The 23187-nt window shown below is 37.1% G+C and overlaps 1 protein-coding gene across 2 annotated transcripts in view; it reads right to left on the bottom strand.

Moving 5' to 3' along the window:
• UNC5C (unc-5 netrin receptor C) overlaps nt 1-23187 on the bottom strand; it is a 370898-nt gene that overhangs the window by 183584 nt on the left and 164127 nt on the right. The window lies entirely within an intron of this gene.

Below are 23187 nucleotides of genomic sequence, written 5' to 3'. Positions count from 1 at the left end.
TACATAGAAAAAATTAGCCAGGCATGGTGGGGCATGCCTGTAGTCCCAGCTACTCGGGAGGCTGAGGCAGGAGGATCACTTGAGCCCAGGAGTTTGAGGTTGCTGTGAGCTAGGCTGACGCCATGGCACTCACTCTAGCCTGGGCAACAGAGACTATCTCAAAAACAAAACAAAATACGAAGTACTGAAGAAAGCCTATGTAACTGTAGCTGTTTTTAGTATATCCTAAAGCTAATGGGCTGATGATTGTTTCAGAAGCAAAACAAGTCAAACATTTTGCATTTATAAATAAACATGGCTTATGCAAATTCCAATTAGCAATTGCTTCCCATAGAGCTTATGATGGATCACTAGAACATAAACATTATCAGAGTTAGGGACTTTGTCCTTGTACCTGGCATACCATAGGTCTCCAATAGATATTTATTTAATGAATGAATGAATAACTCCAAGTAGCTATAACTCTTTCAAACTGCCTTTAATTGTTCCTTCCTAGTTAAGCTGAGAGCAGAACAAGCATGTGATTTTAAAATCTTTGTAAAATTAGATTTTAAAAACTACAATCTCTAAAAGTTTCTACCAGTAACTTCCTGGAAATACTACTAAGCATAATAATTTAGGGTTCCTTAAGGTTTCTTAGAAGTCGTTGGCTTACTGTTTTCTCTAGACACATAACATAAAGTCTTCTTTGCAAAGCTTAGAAGCTTCAGCTAATATTTTATTAGCATTCTTGTTTTAAGACTACTTGATCAGCCAACACGATTATGTTCTTGGTTTGAGAACTTTTACATTACTGCTTGTTTTGAAAGCAGGAACTAAATAATCATACTGCGGATAGTTTATTGGTTCTGATAGACATAATTTAAAAACTATTGGTGCAGGGAAGGCTAACTGGGGCGAGGAGTAGAGAGACAATAAAGAAATAGTCTGATCAATAATAAATAGGATACTAAGAAACACCCCAGAGACTCCAAGCCCCCAAGTTCACTTAAGTCTTAGCGTACTTTACATTTCAAATCATATCTCACATATCTCACAAAACAAGTGATAGGATTACACTGCTAAATCCATAAGCATTGATTTTTGTCTCAGTCACAGATGCATGCTGAGCACTATTGGAAAATTTGCTAAAATAGGTTTATGCCATACAATGACTACCATGTAGCAAGCACTATTTCTATAAACTTGCTGAAGTCTTTAATAAGCAATTATCTCAGCTTTAGAAAACATAAACAACGTTCAATTATGCGCAAACTTCTTGGAACATGATTATGCATCTTTCCCATTTCTACCCTTTTTCATTGTTACCCAGGCTTCCCTATTCCCCGAGCAGAGTATCCTGCTTTCTAAAAAAAAAAAAAAAAAAAAAAAAAACCACAGCACACATGTGTGAGCTTTCAAAGTGTTTTTAGGAAATATCCCCAGTGGACTCCGGAGAGCTTGCCTTCCGGTCAGAGAAAGCAGCAGCAGCAACTCAAATGGGCTATTATTTTCACTGATAGGCTGACCCCATTCCTTGTGGAATTTTGGATTTGGTTTCACATGACTTGGTTTCACGGGGTGGTAGATCTGTGATCAGCAGCCATCAGAGCGACAAGGACTTGGCACTTCTTAGGCACGGTAAGGGGTGTCAGAGAGTACAGGCACCTAGATATGGAGGTGACAGGGTAGTAGTGGTGCCTTGTGGTTCTGTTAGTTCTCTCTACTGCTCCTAGAAGATGGCTTGTTGATTGGGCCTGGAGCTGTGACAAGAGCCATGAATAGTCGCTGGATGACATGTGGCGGATGACATAAAATGATACTATCGTGGCATTGCTTTCGTTGATCGCTTTTGCTCCTATCCCATTAGATGCTTTCTGAAACAGCCTCTTGTAAAGTTCCTGCTCTGAATATTCTCTTTCTTCTTTATTTTCATGCCCTCTGTGTTGACTTAACTCTCCCTTCTTTGCCCACTTTGATGGACAGCAATCACATCGTGTCCCATTTCCTCATGGTCTTATTTTTGTTTCAGCTATATGCTCATAACTAGTTCTTTCATGCACTTTAAATGTATCTCAAATTATTTTGATTTTAGTGTTTAAAATAATATGGAACTTTTAGATGTATTTAAATATAAAATCAAGGCTATCAATTTACATTTGATGTCTCAAACATGGTCAAATTTAGATAGAATATAAATGATACATTATAAAGAACTCTTAGGATCATGATACAATTATTAATACAAATGGCTATTTTTCCTCATGTCTAATGAACTTTATATTACTTAAGGGACCACTTTTAACATAACTTCTTAAAAAAGAGTCATTTACCAAAAAAAGACAAAACCCCCAAAACACCACAAACTAAATCTCAGATTTTCTGTGATGCTATTTTTTTCACCTTTCTGTATGTGAGAAACAACCCCCTTTTGTGAACATCCTGGAATAAAACCAAAGTATTTATTAAGCATTTGTTAAATGATCTCTAATTTCTATAATTAAGCATTTAGCTTCAAAATTTGCATATGGCTAATAGCACTGAGCCCACTTTAATGAGGTTAACCTCATTAAAGAAAGGATGTCTCTCCCAGGAACCATGTGACGAGCACAATGTGAAAGTTCATATTTTGTTCCATTTTACCATACCAATCTAAAACCTTCGTGGTAATGAATAATTTGGGAAGTATGTCATTTATACTAAAAAAAGGATTTTACTCGGTGCACAGGAAAAGAAAACCTATTTTCCTGTCTAAATATGTTTCCTAGGGTCTAATTTTTAAAATATTTTTTTTAATTCAAATACCTAAGACTTAAATATTTTTTAATTCAAATATGTAAGACCATTACCATTTATAAATATATTCTCAATGAGCTCTTTATTTTAGAATCATTTACTTTTAAAAAAAAATCAATACTTAAAAAAAATTTGACTGGAGTACTGTCAAATTAAAATAAAACTTTAAATTCCTTATAGGTGCAGGATGAGGTGTGTGCTTTGCTTCTGAGCAAATCACTCTTCATTATTGAGCATCTATAGTACGTCTAAAGAGCCACTCTGAAGAGCTGTATCATGGAACTCGATGTGTAGATTGTGTATTTCTGTGAAATTATTTATGAAGGTGCAAAATGGCTTGAAGTTTCACAGCACATCTGCTGAGCAAGGAAAATGAGCGTCTGTGTGGGGGGTGCCATGTTGCTAGAAGAAAACAAGACTGGAAGGAGTGACTATTCCTATTCTCACGCCTTCTTCTTTTATCTTTTCAAATAAACATGCCTTTTCTAGCTTTTTACCAAAAGGAACAATCACCCACCTTTGACCACCACCACCACCATATATATCCCTGTCTGTGAGACCATAACCTTGAATAGTATGAACTTAAACACCAACAAAAATTATATTGAATTTTGAAAAATATGTCTAAAGCTCAGCTACTAGACTGTCCTAAATAGCACAGCTTAATTATTCGAGAATTTACTTCTACCGGTTGAGTGCTTTACTCTCAAAGGAGACTTGAAGGTATTGCATAAACTACTGCATATACATTTACCCACTACCTAAATGGCAACGTGAGTTATTTTCTAGATATTAAAAAAAAAAAAAAGACAACCCCTGGTAAAATAGTAAATCAGAAATATAGATCCTCGTGGCTATTGCAATACTGAGACAGTGCAGGACTTCCATACTGGCATGATGATAGTTTAATAGTGATGAACTATTAAACCAGAGCCTTGGAGGAATGTAGGGTTGAGTGTATGTGTGTGGAGGGGTTGGCTGGTAACAGAGACTTGCTAGAAGAAAAGAGCAAAGTCCAAACTCCAGTGTTATTAAAGCACACACCCTTAAGCTCAGAAGCCCCAGGAAAAAGCCACGTGAGAATCTGGTCTCCAAACTTCCCAGCTGATCTGCAATCAGTACCAATGGGTTTGCTCGGCTCAAGAGTGGCCTGTGTCACGTTCAGTCCCTGGAAAATGTAAGATCCTTTTCAACAGGATCGTAACCTCTGACCTTCAGGAACACACTGAAATTTGGTGGGACCTGGAGCTTAAACAATTCGAGAATCTTCGTTAAGAAGAATAATCCAAACTCACGTATAAAATAAATAAGATATCTGTAAATTTACATACAAATATAATATGTTTTTAAAAAATGAGAAAGGAAGTCATAAATTAAACAATCTGAAGATGACAAAATTCAGAAAAGTAATTTTTTTTTCTTAACTGCTTATCATAATTCTTTAGTACTCTTTTTTCTTCCCTTTCCATGGTCCTTTTCCTGATCACCCCATTGGCATATCTGTGGGGAAAGCAAAACAACTTTGTGTACTTTGCTTAATATGAAAAAAAAAACCCAAAAGCTTAAAAACTCATATTCAAAGAAATTCTCCACCAGTTTGGGAGTTGGAAGTATCTGTATTGCCTTTAAATTCTTAATCACCTTCTGACCACCACTATACGAAGTAAACTTCCCTATGGTAACCTCATGTACATAATCTCCAAAGATTTTTTTTCTTTGAAGTGATGCACATCATTTTGCATATTTTGATTCCTTCTCATTTCTTCCATGAGCGACAACTTAGAACTTAGCTTGTGTCATTTTGCATAAATCGATCTTTTGGGAACAGATAATAGCTTAGCTTTTAATCATGCTTATTAATGTATGAGCAAACTTGGCACTGAAAAGGAACTGGGAAGGCCTAGGTGACCTATCCTTTTTTTTTTTTTTTTGTCTAAGGACCCAGTATGACGTCCCCAGGTGGGACAATCTACTCTCTGCCTGCGGCAATGGGATCAATAGCCTTGCTATCATTTGATTCTAAACGGGTTCTCTTATTTTCTCTCTTATTTAGCCACTGCTTTAGCAATGCTTGGCTAAATGGAAAGCCAGAAGAGAGAGACTTCCTCAGGGTGCACTGCTTTTGATGGGTTGGCTGTCACACACCCCATTGTCCAAATGACACTGCCACTGGAGATTTTCTGCTAGGAAACAATTTACCACAACGTTGTGTTATCAATCTTGTGGGCTGTGTTAGTTTTGGGGGTAACAAAATCTGAATAACTTACTGCAGATACATAGAAGTCCCTACTGCTGCTATCCCCAAATTGTCATTTGCTATACTGCTAGGACATGATAACAGAGATTGTATATAGGAAGTGTCCCTAGAATAAACAGTAAACAATGCTGCCAAAGCTTGATGCCATATCAAAGCTCAAGGTAAGTGGGAAAAATAACAAAAAAAAGGCAGAAGAAGAAGAAGAAGAAGAAACTAAATCATCAACATTGTCTTATAGTTTTCCATTTTCATCAAAGTATACATAAATTATCTGAAATGTGTGTATGTGTGTGTATATACATACACATTTATTTATTTATTTATTTTTAACCAGGCATCTTTTCCTAATTGATAAGCAGTTATAAACTAGGACTCCAAATTACACATGCATGGGTTTTATTTATTGTCATTGTTAAACACATCAAAAATAGTGAGATGTTATTAATAAAAGCAAATTTTCTAGTGATTTCATGTTTTCTTCTTTTTGGAAACTATTCCTGGTAACAGCTATTCTCAAAATTTCTGTTTTGGTATGTGAAGACTCAATTATCACTTAACTGATTCAATACAAAAACTTAATGATGTATCTGTTTATCTTTTTCAAACGGCTTATGTGTGTATATATATATATATAAATACCCAACCTCAGCACACCAAGATTCTTTCTGTGATAAGGAAAACAGCAGGCTGTTTACTCCTTATTCGATATGAGTTGAGTACTAGACTTAATTTAATCATCACATTCCAGACAGGACTAAACATCAGCCCTAATATTGCATTTGTGATAATACTGACATTGATATTTACCAACTTAATTGAAGCATGATGACTAGCTTTAATATCAACTTCCCTATTTTTAATAAGTGGAGATATGGACATTCTCATTATGCTGGCAATAACTGCATGTGTAACATTCCCATCTTAATTCTCAGTAAGACCCACTGGTTTCCTCTTTACATCAGATACTCAAACTTGTCTCTTTCATTTAAAAGGAGGACTAATTTATTACATTAGTAGCAGGGTGTTCAATAAACTGATACACTGTAAGAGAAAGTAATAACTAGGACAATATGTTCCAAACTCAAATATTTCATTATATCAAAATGTAACTAATTATATATCCCAACTGTTTATATAATATTGGTATTTAATATATATATTAAATATATATTAAATATATATTAAATATATGTATTGCTCCAACATGAAGCCCATCTGTGCCTACTTTCTTAACTCCACTTCATGTGCAAAACATTTATAGAGTAACCATTATGTGCTAGGTTCTGTGCTTGGTCTTGCAAATGCAAAGTGCTTATGGCTAGTTTCCGTACGTAGGGAGCTCACAGTGTAATGGAGATAGAAGTGGGAAAATGATGACAAATACAGGAATAATAGATATTAAGCACAAAGCAGAGCAAACAGATTGGGCATGCATGGGAAGAGGTCAGAGGAGATCATATTTTTGCAGAATCTTGAAAGATGACCTGGTTAGGTGGACGTGTGCATAAAGGACCCTCCAAATTCTGGCCACTTGTAGGGGTGGGAGGAGCAAGCAGAGCAGGTGGGAAGAGCCCCAGGAAGTTTGGCAGAAGCTGACCACAGGCTGCACAAGCAGAAGTATAGACGAAGGCTAGAGATTTGGTAAGGGACCAACACAAAAACTTGAAAGACATCCTGGCAGGAAGCCACTAAAGAACATTTCAGGGGAAAATGGTATGTCTAGATTTCAACTTTAAAATGACTACACTGGTGGGTATGGGTTGGGAGCAGAAGCAGACAGAAAAGGGACAAGTAGGTAGAAGAATCCTGCAACGCTTGTGAAAGATGATGAGTGCCTCTATCAAAATAGTGGCTTTAAAGAAGATGGGGACAATTCCTAAAGGCAGAATTGAGAAGATTTGATCTCTCACTGGATGTGGGTACTGGAGAGGAAGGACAAGAATGAAGTGTCTGGCTTGGCTGACTGGTGCTACCAATAGATTAGATGGAGAATGTAAGGACAGGACAGAGTTAAAAAGAGAAAGAGACATGAATTCCTTCTCATTGCATTTTTGCCCAGGGGGAAATCTGGGGCGGATTTGGAAGTGGCAGTGAGAGATCTTCCAGAGTGAGATGAGATGGTGAAATGTCCTCAACCTTTGGAACGATTACGAGTGCCCTGTTTATATTATCCATTCACAGTGCTTTGTAGATTTGCAATAAAAGAAAAAAATTCATGCTCATAAAGACTTCATTTTATTTCAAACATGCTTTCAGAACACAACTGGGCTGTTTATGACTTTTTTCCTATTGTGTAGATGTGTTGGATTGCTCATAAAACTAGAAAAAATGGTGGATTACTATTTGCAGAAACGTGGAAGACCATGAAGTATTGTACTGCTTACTTTCATTTTGTTCTTGTAAAACATTTATACTTTCATTCAAATTCCTTGTATTCATCACTAAACAAGTAAGAACCAAAGCCAAATGGTTTTCAATGATGCTTCATAGAACTCTGGAAATTAGAAAGAGGAATTTTAATAGCACAGTGTATTATTCCAAGACTCTACAATTAAAAGTACCACAAGTGTTCATGGCTATCAAGTAGATGGTTCTTATATTAGAAAGAGGAAACAAAGAAGTGTTTATAAACTTCCACAAAAGAACCCTTGCAAATCCATCTCTTCTTACAACAAAATTACTATTTTTGCTGATAGCTATCCAAACTATCTCTAACACTCACCAGTGGCTGAAGGTCCAGTCCCATGACACTTCTAGAAAAGCTAAAAGTCCTCCTGTCACCTATAAACATATTACACATGTTTAAGAAACACTTCCCCAGTCTTGTTTTTTATTTAATGTCTTTTTGAGTTCTCCTATGTCCAGAATTCTTCTCTTTGGCCATCGTTTTGGTAATGATCAGAGAAAAATCAAGCTTTGTTTTATAGAATGACGATCGATTGTTGCATGAACCAAAACCTGAAAGGTTCTCAAGGGTTGAATCGGTTTTATACAAAGGAAAAACATCAAAAAGCCTCCGTTCTCCTCAAGCAATGGCTCCTAACATTTTCTCTACCCAGAATGTCTATTCATGGTACCACTATTAGCACTGGTACCCATTCTGAACTTGTCTTGACCCATTTCTGATCTGCTCTTATAACTGTCTCATTCTCTGTGATGTTCTCCATAACCAATTCAAACCAATTTCTGCAAGAGCAGTGACTTGCCAATCTCTCTCAGGACCAAGTAGACACCATGATACCAAGTAGACACCATGGCCTCATCTTTACCTTTGCTGGGAAGGGTGGATGCAGGAGTTATTCTTACTTCCCACCAAGAAAAGCCTTTGTCTTGTGCTCTTCTTATGCTTCCTTTTAATATGGTGATGCTGAGGTTATTTCTCTATGAGGATCTTGTGGTCAACCTCAATGGACAATCATATGGGTTATAATACAAAATTGGAAACCTATACAAGACGCCAAGAACATGCAGGATATATGTCAAACCTTGAGACACTTCCTGCAATGTTTAAATGAATCTAAACCCTGGTCTTGTATTATTCTTTACTCTGCATATAAAGTGTGAGATTTAAAAAATGAAAGAACATATATTCGTTCTACTCATAAAGAAATAATATTCTAAAAACGCATTCATGTTTTATGTGACATGATGCCCTATTTGTTTGAATTTAATATCTTCAAGAAAGAACAGCCATCTCTCAAAATTAAATACCTGACATTTCTAATTTTGTGCCACTTCCTGCCCTAGTTCCACTTCTAAAATGTAATAAGTGTTCCGAGACTCCATCCACATACAGAGCTAATAACTCAATATTAGAGGTTTTAAAAATAATGCCTAATTCATTCTAAAACCCTGCGTTTCTGTCATTGCTCTCCTATGAACTTCTGGAACTAACCCTGCCAAAGAGCAGAGCAAGATTAATTGACTATGATAACACATCTTAAACATCAGTTCAATGTAGGTTTTCTTGTTAGCTGGCAGAAATCCCTTTCCTAAAATATTTTTATTTGTAATAACCTGATTATTTTAAGGAATTTGCCATTTGGTGGAAACTGTCTAAATGATTGAATGCTCCCCAAAAGTATGAGAATGATTTCCAAGCTATGTTTTCAAGGCAGTTAGGCAGATAAGTAAGAATTCTGTTGACGAGATGGATAGTCCTACATTTGTTCCGGGGGATATTTTTCATATTCAATGAGTAAGCACATTTGCTTTAACATTGAAAACTACCTACCAGAGATGATCTATTTTTATGCAAACACTATAAACATTAAACATGCCATATTAATAATAATAATACAGAAAAGGGTTCTGAGAAATAGGAGTCCAGGAACATGAAGGATGATGTAAATTAAAAAACAACCAAGGACGACGATAACAAGACAGGAAAAAAAGTACAGTCATTTACCAACCTGGCACTCCATAAAACTAGCAAATGTACTTCATGATGTTTATCTTTGCTATAATTTTCCCCACATAAAACCATACCTTGATTAAAAGTCTGATCTATTATTCACAGAATGGTATTAGAGAATTTGTTTATAAATTCTCGTTTCACAACAGATGCACGACCAGTCATTCTCGGAACATGTAGAAAAAGCAAAAGTCACACAGACTGATGAACAATTCCTTTTGCTTCTTGACAAAAACACCTTGCACACTAATGAAAAACAATAATAATAACAAACAAAACTTGGGATTTGAGGCCTTTCATGTTCTGCTCTCCAGGGTTTATGCACTTTGAATTTATAGTACGATGGTCATGTACGGCACTTGCTTTTCATCTTCTTAACCCTTGGAGGTGGGTTAGAAGTGTGATGATGCCTGCAGTTCACACAGTCATCTTGTAAAATAATAATTCACATTCTGAGCACTTACTCTGTGCTAGGCATAGGGCCAAAGGCATATTTTCATTTAATTCTGCAACAACCCTATTAAGTAGGTCCTATTCTTATCTCCATCCTGGAACAAAGAAACTAAGGCTTGGAATGGTGAAGGAATTTTGAACAAATTCGTATAATTTATAAATGGAGGCATCACGACACAAACACAATTTCAATTTCTTTGCTACACTCTCTGTATGGCCCCTGAGTACTCATTTTTTAAAAGAGTAATGGCAGTTAATGGTAGTTAATAAACCTATACATTATAGAGAGAAGTATTTTCTAGAGTTTGCTGGTTAAGATTCCACTAGGTGTTGCTGAACTTTTTATTCTGAAATTCTTTGTCAGGGACAGGAAATGCTGCAAAAGCCTGCCCTGAGCATACTGCTTGGGTCTCCCAGTTGGCAAATTGATAGGCCTGTCGTTATTCAAAAACACTTGTCTTTAGCCATACTAGAGCAATCAAGTGAAACAAAGCAGGTGACACTGGAAGTATTTATAAAGCAGGGCACATGGTTATACAAACCTACAAAACATTGAAAGCTATTGGAAAGGAAATCTGGTCAATTCCAGGACTAACAATCACAGTTCAGGCAATTTCCCAAGGTTTATTTTCCCATCAGTTCTAATAATGTACGTTTTACTGTTCAGCATAAAAGAAAAATCTCAGAATTTATTAGAGAAGGTACGTGAAAAATGTTTTCATTAAAGAATAAAGCACCAGTCAATGAAATAAGATAAAATAGATGGATAAATGGATTTTTGTCTCTTTTACTCCTATGTAAATAGGGATATGCTAAAATCACAGCACTGCGCATCTTCTATAACTGTGCTATTTTATAGGGTAGTCACTAGCGACACGTAGCTATGGAAGCCCTTGAAATGTAGCTAATATAACTGACAAACTGAATTTTTAATTTTAATTTATAGTAATTGATTTCAATTTTAAATTACTGACCGATGTTCAGTTCAGTTATGAAATAATTTTAAGTATCTCTGGAACAACTTGGGTATGTAAATATACTTTTTCAAATGCAAATTTTATGAAATCAGATACAGATCATGTTATTTCAGATGAAAATTTAGCGTTCGAATTGAGATGTGCTGTGCATGTAAGATATACGCTAGATTTCAAAGGCTTAGTACTGCAAAAGGGGATATAAAATATCTCATTAATAATTTTTAAATTTTGATTAAATGTCGAAATGATATTTTAGATATGCTGAATTAACATAATACTACTAAGGTTAATTTTAGCTGCTTGTAAAACTGTTTTATAGTGTGACTACAAGAAAACTTAAAATTACATATGGAGTGCCTGTTATGGTTGTATTGGACTGCACTGTTTCAGAAAGTAAGATTGTAAATTCATTACTTATCTTGAAAATAGTTTAATAGTGTGCCCAAAAGGTATAGAAATGGCAACAATTATTTCTGAGTCATTATCTTCATTCTAGTTGTTATAATAAGAAAAATGATAATTCTGATTCATTATGAAGGAGACTCAACAAGAGATCAAGCACCTCCAATAAAAGGGGAAACTGCAAGACTCTACCATGTCTAATCATTCCATTGCCCCGGGCACTATAGGCGGATTAGAGCCAGGATTCAGTGAAATGCTTAGTTTGAAACTGGCCAGACAACTTACACAAGGTCCATTTCTAACATGTTCAAAAACAGGCACATGCCCGAGTACTTCTAAACAGGGGAGCGTGCAACTGAAGAAATCCCTACAGCATTTTCATTGGTGGCTGCTTCTCCAGCTCCAAAAGACATTACAATATTACGACCCTTTGCTTCTTAATAATCCCAATGGTGTTGTATCCTTTAGACCAGGGGTCCTCAAACTGCGGCCCACCAAGGACATTTATCCAGCCCACCGGGTGTTTTTGCCGCCGCTGCCTGTCCTGCTTAGCAGCCGACTTGTCCCGGGCCCACAGTGCGCATGTGTGGAATGTGCCCGCACTCTCCAATGGCCCTCCAATGGTATGAGGGACAGTGACCTGGCCCCTTGTTTAAAAAGTTTGAGGACCCCTGCTTTAGACTATATTCTACAGGTAAATATAATATACCCAAACACACACACACAAAATATACACAAATAAACACACACACACACACACACACACACACACACACACACACAGGTAAACAAATGAGATGTGTCCAGGGGTCTGAACTGAGGTACAAATCCTACAACCATCACTGCCTCCCTGGCCTGCTCCTCATTTCCAAAGTGAAGTCACGGAGAGTCGTGTCTCTAAAAGCATCGTCTAGTGCTAAAAGATCATGATTCTAAGCAGCTAACTCTTACATAATGCTTTACATTTTTCATAGCACTTTCACATACTTAATTCACAACAGCCTGGTGACAGCTTCTTAACCTCCTTTTACTAAGGAGAAATCTGAGACTCAAAGAGGCTAAATGTCCTCCACATCAACACTTTTTTTTTTTTATAAACCAGGAAGCCTGGGACTATAACTAAACTAAATTATTTTCCAGTGTATTATACTGATTGCCATTTTCCGACAATCACAGAAATTATGCTGAACAATATTCAAGTATCAAATCATTTACAAGAGATGTGCTAAACAATCAGATATCTGTCATCTCTCTAATGTACCTTGCATCTTCTTTTTCTTCCACTGTCAAAGCCATTTTTTACACATTTTATTTTATATGTAAACTCTTTAGTATTTACTTCTCTATTAAATGTAGATACAAATGATTTAGTAGACAGTGTCATAACTATTTTAATGATGACAAATCCCTTAACTTTTTCAACTACTATGCTCTACAGAGGTGACCCTTGCTCTTTTTGTGAGAAAAAAACATACGAAACTACTAAAAGAAAACATCAGGGAAATTCTTCAGGACATTGCTCTGGGCAAGGACATCTTAAGTAATATCCCCAATACAGCTCAGGCAATCAAAGGAAAACTGGACAAATGGGATCACATCAAGCTTCTGCATAACAAAGGAAACAATCAACAAAGCGAAAAGACGACACTTAGACTAGAAGAAAATATTTGTAAACTACTCATCTGATTAATAACTAGAATATATAATAAGTGCCAACAATTCAATAGGAAAAAAACAAATAATCCAATTGAAAATGGGCCAAGGATCTGAATAGACATTTCTCAAAAGAAGACATACAAATGGGCAACAAGTATATGAAAAAATGCTCAACATCATTAGTTATCAGAGAAATGCAAATCAAAACTACAATGAGATATCATCCCACCCCAGTTAAAGTGGCTTTTATTAAAAAGAGAGGCAATAATGAACACTGGTTAGGATATGAAGAAAGGAGAACCCTCGTACACTGTTGTTGGGAATGTAAACTAGTACAACCACTAATGGAAAACAGTGTGGGGGGTTCCTTAAAAAACTAAAAATTGAACTACCATATGACCCAGCAACGCCACTACTGAGTCTATATTCACAGGAGGAGAATTCAGTATATTGAAAAGGTACCTGCACTCTCATGTTTATTGCAGCACTATTCCAGTAGCCTAGACTTAGAATCAATCTAAGTGTCCATCAACAGATGAATGGATAAAGAAATTGTGGCACATATACAGAATAGAGTGTTATATAGGCACAAAATGAATGAAATTCTGCCATTTGCAACAACATGGATGGAACTGGAAAACATTATGTTAACTGAAATAATCCAAGCACATAAAGACAAATCTCGCATGTTCTCACTCATGGGGAAGCTAAATATTAAAAACAATTGATCTCATGGAGACAAAGAGTAGAATGATCCATCCCAAGGATAGGAAATGAAGCAGGGATGGTAAATGGGTACAAAAATACAGTTAGATACAATAAACAATATTTGATAGCACAACGTAGTGACTATAATCAACAATAAGTTAGGGTATACTTCACAATAACTAAGAATGGAACTGGACTATCGTTAACACAAAGAAATGATAAATTTCCGAGGTGATGGATATTCCAATTATTCTTATTTGATTAATTCATGCTGATGCATGAATTAATCAAAACATCACATGTACCCTATATAAAGATATACAACTATTATGTACCCACAGTTAAAAATAAAAAAAGTTATATATGCAAAAAAAAGGTACTTTTAAAGAAGCACTTATTTATTTAATGAAGGTTGAAAATTCAATGAATATTTTTTACAGAACTGTATGTCTGAGGGCTAGAAGAACTAATGTACTTTCCAAAAATTATTGAATTTTCAACCAAGGTCACTCCCTTCCCTCCTGAGAAACCTGGTTCATTGTTGAATAATTATATAGTTATTTCTAGCATCTTCTATGAGTCAATAGAAAATAATTTTATAATTGATAACATCCGTAGGCATCCTAATGCCTAAGAATGCATTCCAGTTAAAATGATTAATCATTAGTTTTAAGATGATACAACTTTTTTGGCATAATTTAAGCACTTGGCTTAAGAATTTGAATTATCAAAATACTTTTTCAACAGACTATTCTACTATCGAAATTTTTATCACTGCAAAGTGCTTAAAAGCATCTCAACAAAGAAATTCAGAGAATTTTAATTTATCAGATGTTTTATAAGCCAGTTCAGTAAATACGTGTTATTGGCTTGGCATGACTGAAGCCATATTGATTTACCTGTGATTATCTAAAAAGTAAAAATCTCCCATGAGACTATAAATAAGATATATACATCTCACATTCCCCCTGGGAAATTCCTTCAAATCAGCATGCATGGTGTTAGATGTTCACAAATGCACCCTTTAACCTGGAAACAAAGGAGAAAAGAAACAGAAGGGATTTCTACCCTTGGGGAAACATAATATGTCATGGGCTTAGATTTATTAACCTGTGTCTCTATGATATGTCACTTCACGATAAAAAGCAAGGTGGGAGGAGGACAGATGGAGGAGTTAGAAGGTTCCAAAGGAATCTAACAGTCATGCCTGCTGGCTGCCTGCTACTTCCCCCCAATATATTAGGAGTTATTATTTTAAAGTCAAAGGACAAAACATTAAATGTGGAATAAATATAAGTGATCTGAGTTTCTCAAGATGAAACTTTCATGACCTGAACACAATACCTGCTGGAAGAGTGCTGTTAGAGGAACCAGAGGGAAATATCAAGGAAGGAGCCCAAAGACACTTTTCCTTTAAGGAGCTTAGAAGAAAATGTTTTCTATAAGAAAAACTCTTACAGACATTGGCCTAAGCAAAGAATTTATGAAGAAGACCCCAAAGGCAATCAGCAACCATAAAAATAAATAAATGGAACCTGATCAAATTAAAAAGCTTCTGCACAGCCAAGGAAACTATGATGAAAGCAAACAGACAACCTACAGAATGGGAGAAAATATTTTCATGCTACACATCCGTCCGATAAAGGGCTGATAACTAGAATCTATATAAAACTCAGGAAAATCAGCAAGAAAAAAAATCAAACAACCCCATTAAAAAGTAAGTGAACATGAACAGAAACTTTTCAAAAGAAGACAGACTAATGGCCAAAAAACATATGAAAAAATATTCAAAATCTCTAATCATCAGGGAAATGCAAATCAAAACCACAATGAGATATCACTTCTCACCAGTGAGGATAGCTTTTATCAAAAAGTCCCGAAACAATAAATGCTGGCGTGGATGTGGAGAGATAGAACACTCCTACATTGCTGCTGGGACTGCAAACTAGTACAACCTTTATGGAAAATGATATGGAGATATATCAAAGAGCTAAAAGTAGAACTACCATTTGATCCAGCAATCCCATTACTGAGCATCTACCCAAAGGGATAAAAGACATTCTATAAAAAAGACATCTGCACTAGAATGTTTATAGCAGCACAATTCACAACTGCAAAGATATGGAAACAACCCAAGTGCCCAACAGTATATGAGTGGATTAATAACATGTGGTATATGTATACTATGCAGTTCTATTCAGCCATAAAAAACAACGGTGAGCTAGCACCTCTTGTATTATCCTGGATGGAGCTGGAGTCTATTCTATCAAGTGAAGTATCGCAAGAATGGAAAAGCAAGCACCACATGTACTCACCAGCAAATTGGTATTAATTGATCAATACTTATGTGCACGTATAGTAGTAACATTCATCAGGTGTTGGGCTGGTGGGAGGGGGGAGGAGGGGATGGATATATTCACACCTAATGGTTATGGTGCACACCATCTGGGGCAGGGGTCCCTCAAACTTTTTAAACAGGTGGCCAGTTCACTGTCCCTCAGACCGTTGGAGGGCCATTGGAGAGTGCAGGCACATTCCACACATGCGCACTGTGGGCCCGGGACGAGTCGGCTGCTAAGCAGGACAGGCAGCGGTGGCAACAACACCTGGCGGGCCAGATAAATGTCGTTGGCGGGCTGCATGTGGTTTGAGGATGCCTGGTCTGGGAGATGGGACATGCTTAAAGTTCTGACTCAGGTGGGGCATAGGCAGTATTTGTACCCCCATAATATGCTGAAATAGAGGGAAAAAAATGCTTATAACACACATAGACTATGCGGGCTGGAGTGAGAACTCCACAAGATGCTTACTATATATAGTTTAAGGTTTCCCTGGAGTATTTTCTGAGCCAGAGTAATTCCAATTGGCACTCTGGAGTTGCTTAGGAAGTTCCAGTCAGTACCATTAACATTTCCAAATATTTAATTTTTTGTTGCTCTAAATATTGAATGAGGACATCATTTCTGTGGTCTAATTATGTGCCCCTATCCCTGAATTATAGACATTAGTCTGATTTTACTAGCTTTATGGGAAGAATATTTAGCATGCTGATACTTTCTTCCTGTGATCATTTATTCATTTGAAATTAAAACCTAAAGTGGATATTTTTCTGATGTTTATTATAGCCAGCTGTTCCAAAAAGTTACAGAGTTGCTGCTTTTTAAAAAAATTGAATCCAAATATTAATTCCTATGCAATCTGCCGGGTTTATTTTTAAAGAAAGATTACTAAACATTTCTCCTTTAGACATCAACTCTAGAGGACGGTTTTGAATTTAAACAAGGTTAAAGTTATGATAATGGCACTCAGTTTTAAAAACCTATTCTCTGATAGTTCTATTAAGAAGTGGAATAACAGGGGCTGGGCACTGTGGCACAGGCCTGTAGCCTCAGCACTTTGGGAGGCTGAGGCAGGAGGATCATTCTCAGGCTGGAAATTCTAGACAAGGCTGGGCAACACAGCAAGACTCTGTCTCTACAAAAAATAAAAAAAAAATATTAGCCGGGCACAGTGGCACATCCCCGTAGTCCCAGCTGCTCAAGAGGCTCAAGAGGGAGGATCGCTTGAGCCCAGGAGTTCAAGGCTGCAGTGAATTACGATCGGGCCACTGCACTAGCCTAAGTGACAGACTGAGATTCTGTCTCTAAAAAAAAAAAAGAAAATGGAACAAAAGAAACAGAAAAACAAATGATGATGCATGCCTGGGTAGCTAAGGACATCTTATCTACAAATCTGTACAGTGTTAACAGATTGCCTTTCATTGTGCTTTTTTTTTTTTCTATTTTTTTTTTATTTCAGCATAATAAGGGGGTACAAATGTTAAGATTATATACATTGCTATTGCCTTCCCTTCCCCCTTGAGTCAGAGCTTCAAGTGTGTCCATCCCCCTAACAATGCACACTGCACTTACAATGTATATATATAAGCCCATCCCCTCCCCCACCTGCCCGACACCCAATAAATTTTTTTTTTAATATTTTGGTTAGATTTTATAACTTTGCCTTTACCTAGCAAAGCTTAGAGGTATGCCCTTCCCCTCCACACTGTTCACCAGTGGGTCTATCCCCCCACCCACTGAAATTCGTTGTGTTTTTAATGTACTGATGCTCATACCAATACTGTAAAATAAATCTCTCCTGTGGTATTGCTACTGCATTGATTTTAAGGGTTAGCTAAACTCGATTTCCGTATTCAGCTGCTTTCTACCTCAGACTTCTGTCCACTTCTGAAGCTTATGAGTAACTTACAAAAGTCCTTCCAAGGCCACTAAATCGGCCACTAAACCGATTTTTGAAAAGAAGGCGACAGAATCTCACAAATCGAAGTTGCCAACTGTGCAGGTGAGCCACGCCTTCCTCACTCCATAAATAGTGCTTCTAATCGCAAAACTCTTCGGAGAGCAAGGTTTGACCTTTACCTACTGCCAAAAGATGAAAACTAGAGTAAGCAGAGTTCACTTTCACAGCAAAAAACCATAAAGTAATACTTTTATATTGATTTCAAGAGACAGGTTTCAAGAGGTATGCAAGAAAAGTTCAATGGTAGGACAGACAAGGACCTCCCAACAGATATTGTCACATCAATTGGAAGGGACGACAACAATATGCAATCACAATTCTGGTATCTGTTACGAAAAAGTATTTGATATGTATGTATATATTTCTCTCATCTGTCATTATCTGGGATTATTTTTATCCTTTGTGTTATCGCACTGTTTGCTAGAAAGCGCGTTCTACTGCAAGATGCTGGCTTAAGGCAATTCAGCAGCACGAGATTGGATTGATGGAAAAAATGAAATAAGAATAAAAAAATACAACCTCACACTCTCCTATTCCGACACTGAAAACAACAGGCTGTGAAAATGGTTTCATTAAAAAATAACAAGGCGATGCTCACCAGGGGATAGACCAGGGCAAACTGAATCAAAAATTCCTCAATCATTGCTCAAGTAGGTCAACTAGAATTAATTCAAAGGGCAAAGATTCAGCGTGAGCTGCTCGTTTCTCCCCAGTCTGCTCCTACAGCCCTCTCTGCCCAGGAGGGAAGGGGTTTGGTGGGGCCCTCCATGGTGGGCAGGTCACTCAGCCAAAACTCTCTTTACACCAGTGGAAAGATCCATGTCCTGGTATTAGCGTGAGCTCTGCCCGTTGACTAGCCTGAAACACTAAGAGGCTGCCAAGTGGGTCCAAAGTTATTTGTGTTTTAGGAATGCCCTTCTGTGACTTTTTTATGTCACCACCTTACTTTCCCAACAAAGCCATTTGTCTAGTTGGCTGGTCCAAATGCTGGTCATCTTCTTGATCAGGCTATTTGTCTTCTGCACAGGTTCTGACAAAACAGGATTAGCTTTTTAATTTAATTTTATTTTAAAGATAAAAATTTTTATTTTTTATTTTATTTTAGGGGATCTTTCAATCTGTTGCCTGGAGCACAGTGGCAGGATCATAGTTCACTGTAACCTTGAATTGCTGAGCTCAAGTGATACTCATGCCTGAGCCTCCCAAATAGCTAGGACTACAGGCATATGCCACTACATCTGGCTTAATTAAAAAAATAAATAAAATTAAATTAAATTAAAAATAAAAATAAATAAATAAATACAAAATAAATAAACAAAATAAAAAATAAATAAAAAAATAAAATAAAAATAAAATAATTTTTTTTTTTTTTAGAGATGGGGTCTTACTGTGTTGCCCAGGCTGGTCTTAAACTCCCAGCCTCAAGCAATCTTCCTATCTCAGCCTCCCCAAATGCTCGAATTACTGCCATGATCCACTGCGCCTGAACAAACTTTATTCTTATGTGAAAAACTGTGTTATTTATGAAAATTGCAACAAAGCCCCTTAAGATAGAGCTAGAGAGAAATTAGTCCAGGTTAAATCTATAGAGATCTAAGTGTTCTCCAAAGCCTGTTAAAGGGTACAGCTGTCTCAGGGCAGGTCTATTCCATTCCTGACACATCAAAGCTAAGGAGCACTCTTCTTAGATAAAATGCAAGCATGCTGCTCTAAGGAAAATAGAGTTTCCATTCAGATTACTAATTGGGGGATTTACAGCCCTGAGTTCTGCTATTAAAAGCATAGCAGTTCCTCCCAAGCAAAAGCAGATTGAAAGTTCTCCAAGTGCCCGGGGTACCAAAACCAAGATCAACCACTTCTATGCAGGACTGGCCAAATAATTTGTGGGACCCAGAGAAATAAAAAAGTGAGATTTCGGCCAGGCACAGTGGCTCACGCCTGTAATCCTAGCACTCTGGGAGGCCGAGGTGGGCGGATCACTCAAGGTCAGGAGTTCGAAACCAGCCTGAGCAAGAGTGAGACCTTGTCTCTACTAAAAATAGAAAGAAAATTAGCTGGACAACTAAAAATATATATAGAAAAAATTAGCCAAGCATGGTGGCACATGCCTGTAGTCCCAGCTACTCGGGAGGCTGAGGCAGGAGGATCGCTTGAGCCTAGGAGATTGAGGTTGCTGATGCCATGGCACTCTAGCCTGGGCAACAGAGTGAGACTCTATCTCAAAAAAAGAAAAGAGGGAAAGGGAAAGGGAAAGAAAAAGAAAAAGAAAAGAGAAAAAATGTGAGATTTCTTGTCCAAAGATATTAAGAATTTGAAGACAGCCACAGCAGAGCATTAAACCAAGTCACTGGGCTCTTGTAAGTTCTAGGACCCTTCAAAGTCACAAGCCCAGCCCACGTGCCAATCGGCCTGTCCCCGGGTCTCCCAGAGCTGCAATGAGCAGGTGGACACCACGGTTTCTCTGGCGTCATCATAAGGTGACTTCTGTGTCTCTCTGAACCTGCCATTGTGCAAAAAGCACTAAGAAACAACCTGTAGGCAATTAGAAACACATAAGTGATAACTAAGGCAGGGGTTCCACTTGGAATAAACCCACAGGATATTACGCTGAGGGCTTGTATTTGCAGCAACTTGGGAAGCTACAGGGGAAGGGAGAGATGCTACAGTGCAGAAACCATCCACTGACCCCACGGAAATCAGAACAATCGGACCCAGGCTCTGTTGCTTATTAACCAGCTACGTGACACTCAGGGAAGATATATATATATATATACCTCCCTGCATCTTCCTGTTTCTCATTTTGAAGTAAAGGTGTTGGATCGTGATTCCAGTGTTCCTGGAATATTTACTGTCGATGAGATGAGAAAAAAAGACAAATGATCTACCTTTTCTTTTCTCAAATTGGGAAACAGCTCTACTATTAAAGGGCATTGAATTGTATAGAAGGGTGGTCGGGGGCGGTGGCTCACGCCTGTAATCCTAGCCCTCTGGGAGGCTGAGACGGGAGGATTGCTTGAGCTCAGGAGTTCGAGACCAGCCTTAGCAAGAGCAATACCCCATGTCTATTATAAATAGAAAGAAATTAGCCAAACAAATAAAAATAGAAAAAAAATTAGCCAGGCGTGGTGGCACATGCCTGTAGTCCCAGCTACTTGGGAGGCTGAGGCAGGAGGATTGCTTGAGCCCAGGAGTTTGAGGTTGCTATAAGCTAGGCTGATACCATGGCACTCTAGCCTGGGCAAGAGAGTGAGACTATGTCTCCAAAAAAATAATAATAATTTTATAGAACAGCAATAATAATGATGACAAAGATGATGCTATGTGCCAAATACTGTTTAAATGCTTTAGGCATTACAATGAACTAATTTAGCAGTTGGCTCATTTAATCTTCATGAATGCTTTATAAAGTAGTATTATCATTATACCCATTTTACAGGTAGGGCAATGGTAGCCCTCAAAGCTTAAGAACATTTATCAAGCCCCTACACCCTGGGCGAGGCTGTAAGCAACTTTTAGGCAAGGGAGAAGTAAGAAGAATTTTCTTAAAGACATAAGAGATGTTCCACTCATGGTACTGAGAAATACAAGTACGCAAAGCAAGAAAGTCTAACCATTTCCACAGTTTATAAATTGGTGCATTTAAATCTGCATCAGTCTTTTATATTTCCAATTAAACAAGTACAGCTATGGGAATGCACATTTGATATTTGGCTAATCTCACCCCACCAATGAGTTTTAAATAGTTAACATTAGAGAAAAGTTAGTAAGAAAACACTCAGGCACCTAAAGGATTTAGCTAATTATGCCCTAGGCAAAGAACCTGTTCCTTTGCCTCCTAATTTCTCATGAGATATTACGCTAATAATTAATTTTCAAATATATACCAAACATATTCTTCCAAAACAGAAATAGCACATTGAACAGGATAAATTGCAAATAGGAATGTATGTAGCTCTTTTTATGTATGTTGCATATTTGCATCATTTAATGTCCAAGACATGAATGAATGCACATAACATGGGCAGTAGCATTCTTAAAATTCAATCCTTTGGACAAATGTCCACATACCAAAAAAATAATGTTTGAGTTTTTCCTGCCCTTCAAATATTTTGACATGGACTTCACAGAATAAAGTGCATCTACATTAACTGCACAAAGCAGAGAGTAGAGATCATCTTATTGTACAACACTGAGACAACTACCGAAAGCATTTCTTTAAAACTCATCTATATTTCAGAGCAGTAGCATCATTAATTGTCTACATTCTGCTCCATCTTCATAATTCACGGTGTCCAGTTCTACATCTGTTCCATAAAATTGGCATCTTTACTGCACCTTTGGGATATGATTTCCCAATAAGAACTTAGTCAAATGGAGCTTTTTATTTTTATTTTTTTTTTGCTTCCTATATAAAATGCTACAGCAGACAACATACATCCTTGCTCCCAAAGGGCAGGAAGAAAATTTATATTACTAAATAAATTAAAACAAAGGATTCCATGCTTATAATCAAAGCTCTTTACCAGAGTCATCAAAAGTACTTGGACAATCGAAGACATTATCTTCTCCAGAATATTGTGGAAAGGTATATACTCTACTTCCGAAAAATTCAATCTTTTTCATTTTACCAAAGTTGTGACCAGAAAAACCATCATCCTGATTGTGACCCTTGTCCTGCCTAACTCCGGTGGCCAAATTCTCCAAACTGTCTATCAAACTATAAGGTAATACCTGTGATGAACTAGTCTAATTTCATTCAATCACTCATCGTTTGTTCGTTCATTCATTCATTTCATTCCACAATCAAGTGTCTAGTAAGCACAGGGTGATAGGAAAATTCTATCATAGCAGAAAATACGCTATATTGAGTGTTTGTATCATTCTAGACCATTGTTGACTGGCTAATACTGTCCATTTGAAAATAAAAACTTGAAATATTAATTTCTAGTTTAGAGAAAGCAATGCAGATATATTAATACCTCCTGTTTCTTGTTCTGTTGCAAATTATATATGTCTAGAAGACAATAGGGCATTGATTTTCAAACACAAATAAACAAGGCATCTGGACTTTGTCTTAATGAGTTAAAGTTTAGTCTGTGCTTTCTCTGTGTAATAGTTTTTGCTATTTAATTGGTAGCAAAAAACCTCGACAGTGTGCCCTTTTTCTGCTGACAGTGAATTCTGTGTGAACGAGGTTACTACAGAGAGCTTTCAGATATAAATGCTGCTCTAGAACTAATTAGATA

The sequence above is a fragment of the Microcebus murinus genome, chromosome 29, assembly GCF_040939455.1.
Source record: "Microcebus murinus isolate Inina chromosome 29, M.murinus_Inina_mat1.0, whole genome shotgun sequence".
Taxonomy (NCBI): domain Eukaryota; kingdom Metazoa; phylum Chordata; class Mammalia; order Primates; family Cheirogaleidae; genus Microcebus; species Microcebus murinus.
Note: the sequence above shows the minus strand (reverse complement) of the source record. Positions and strands in the feature narration are given on the sequence as shown.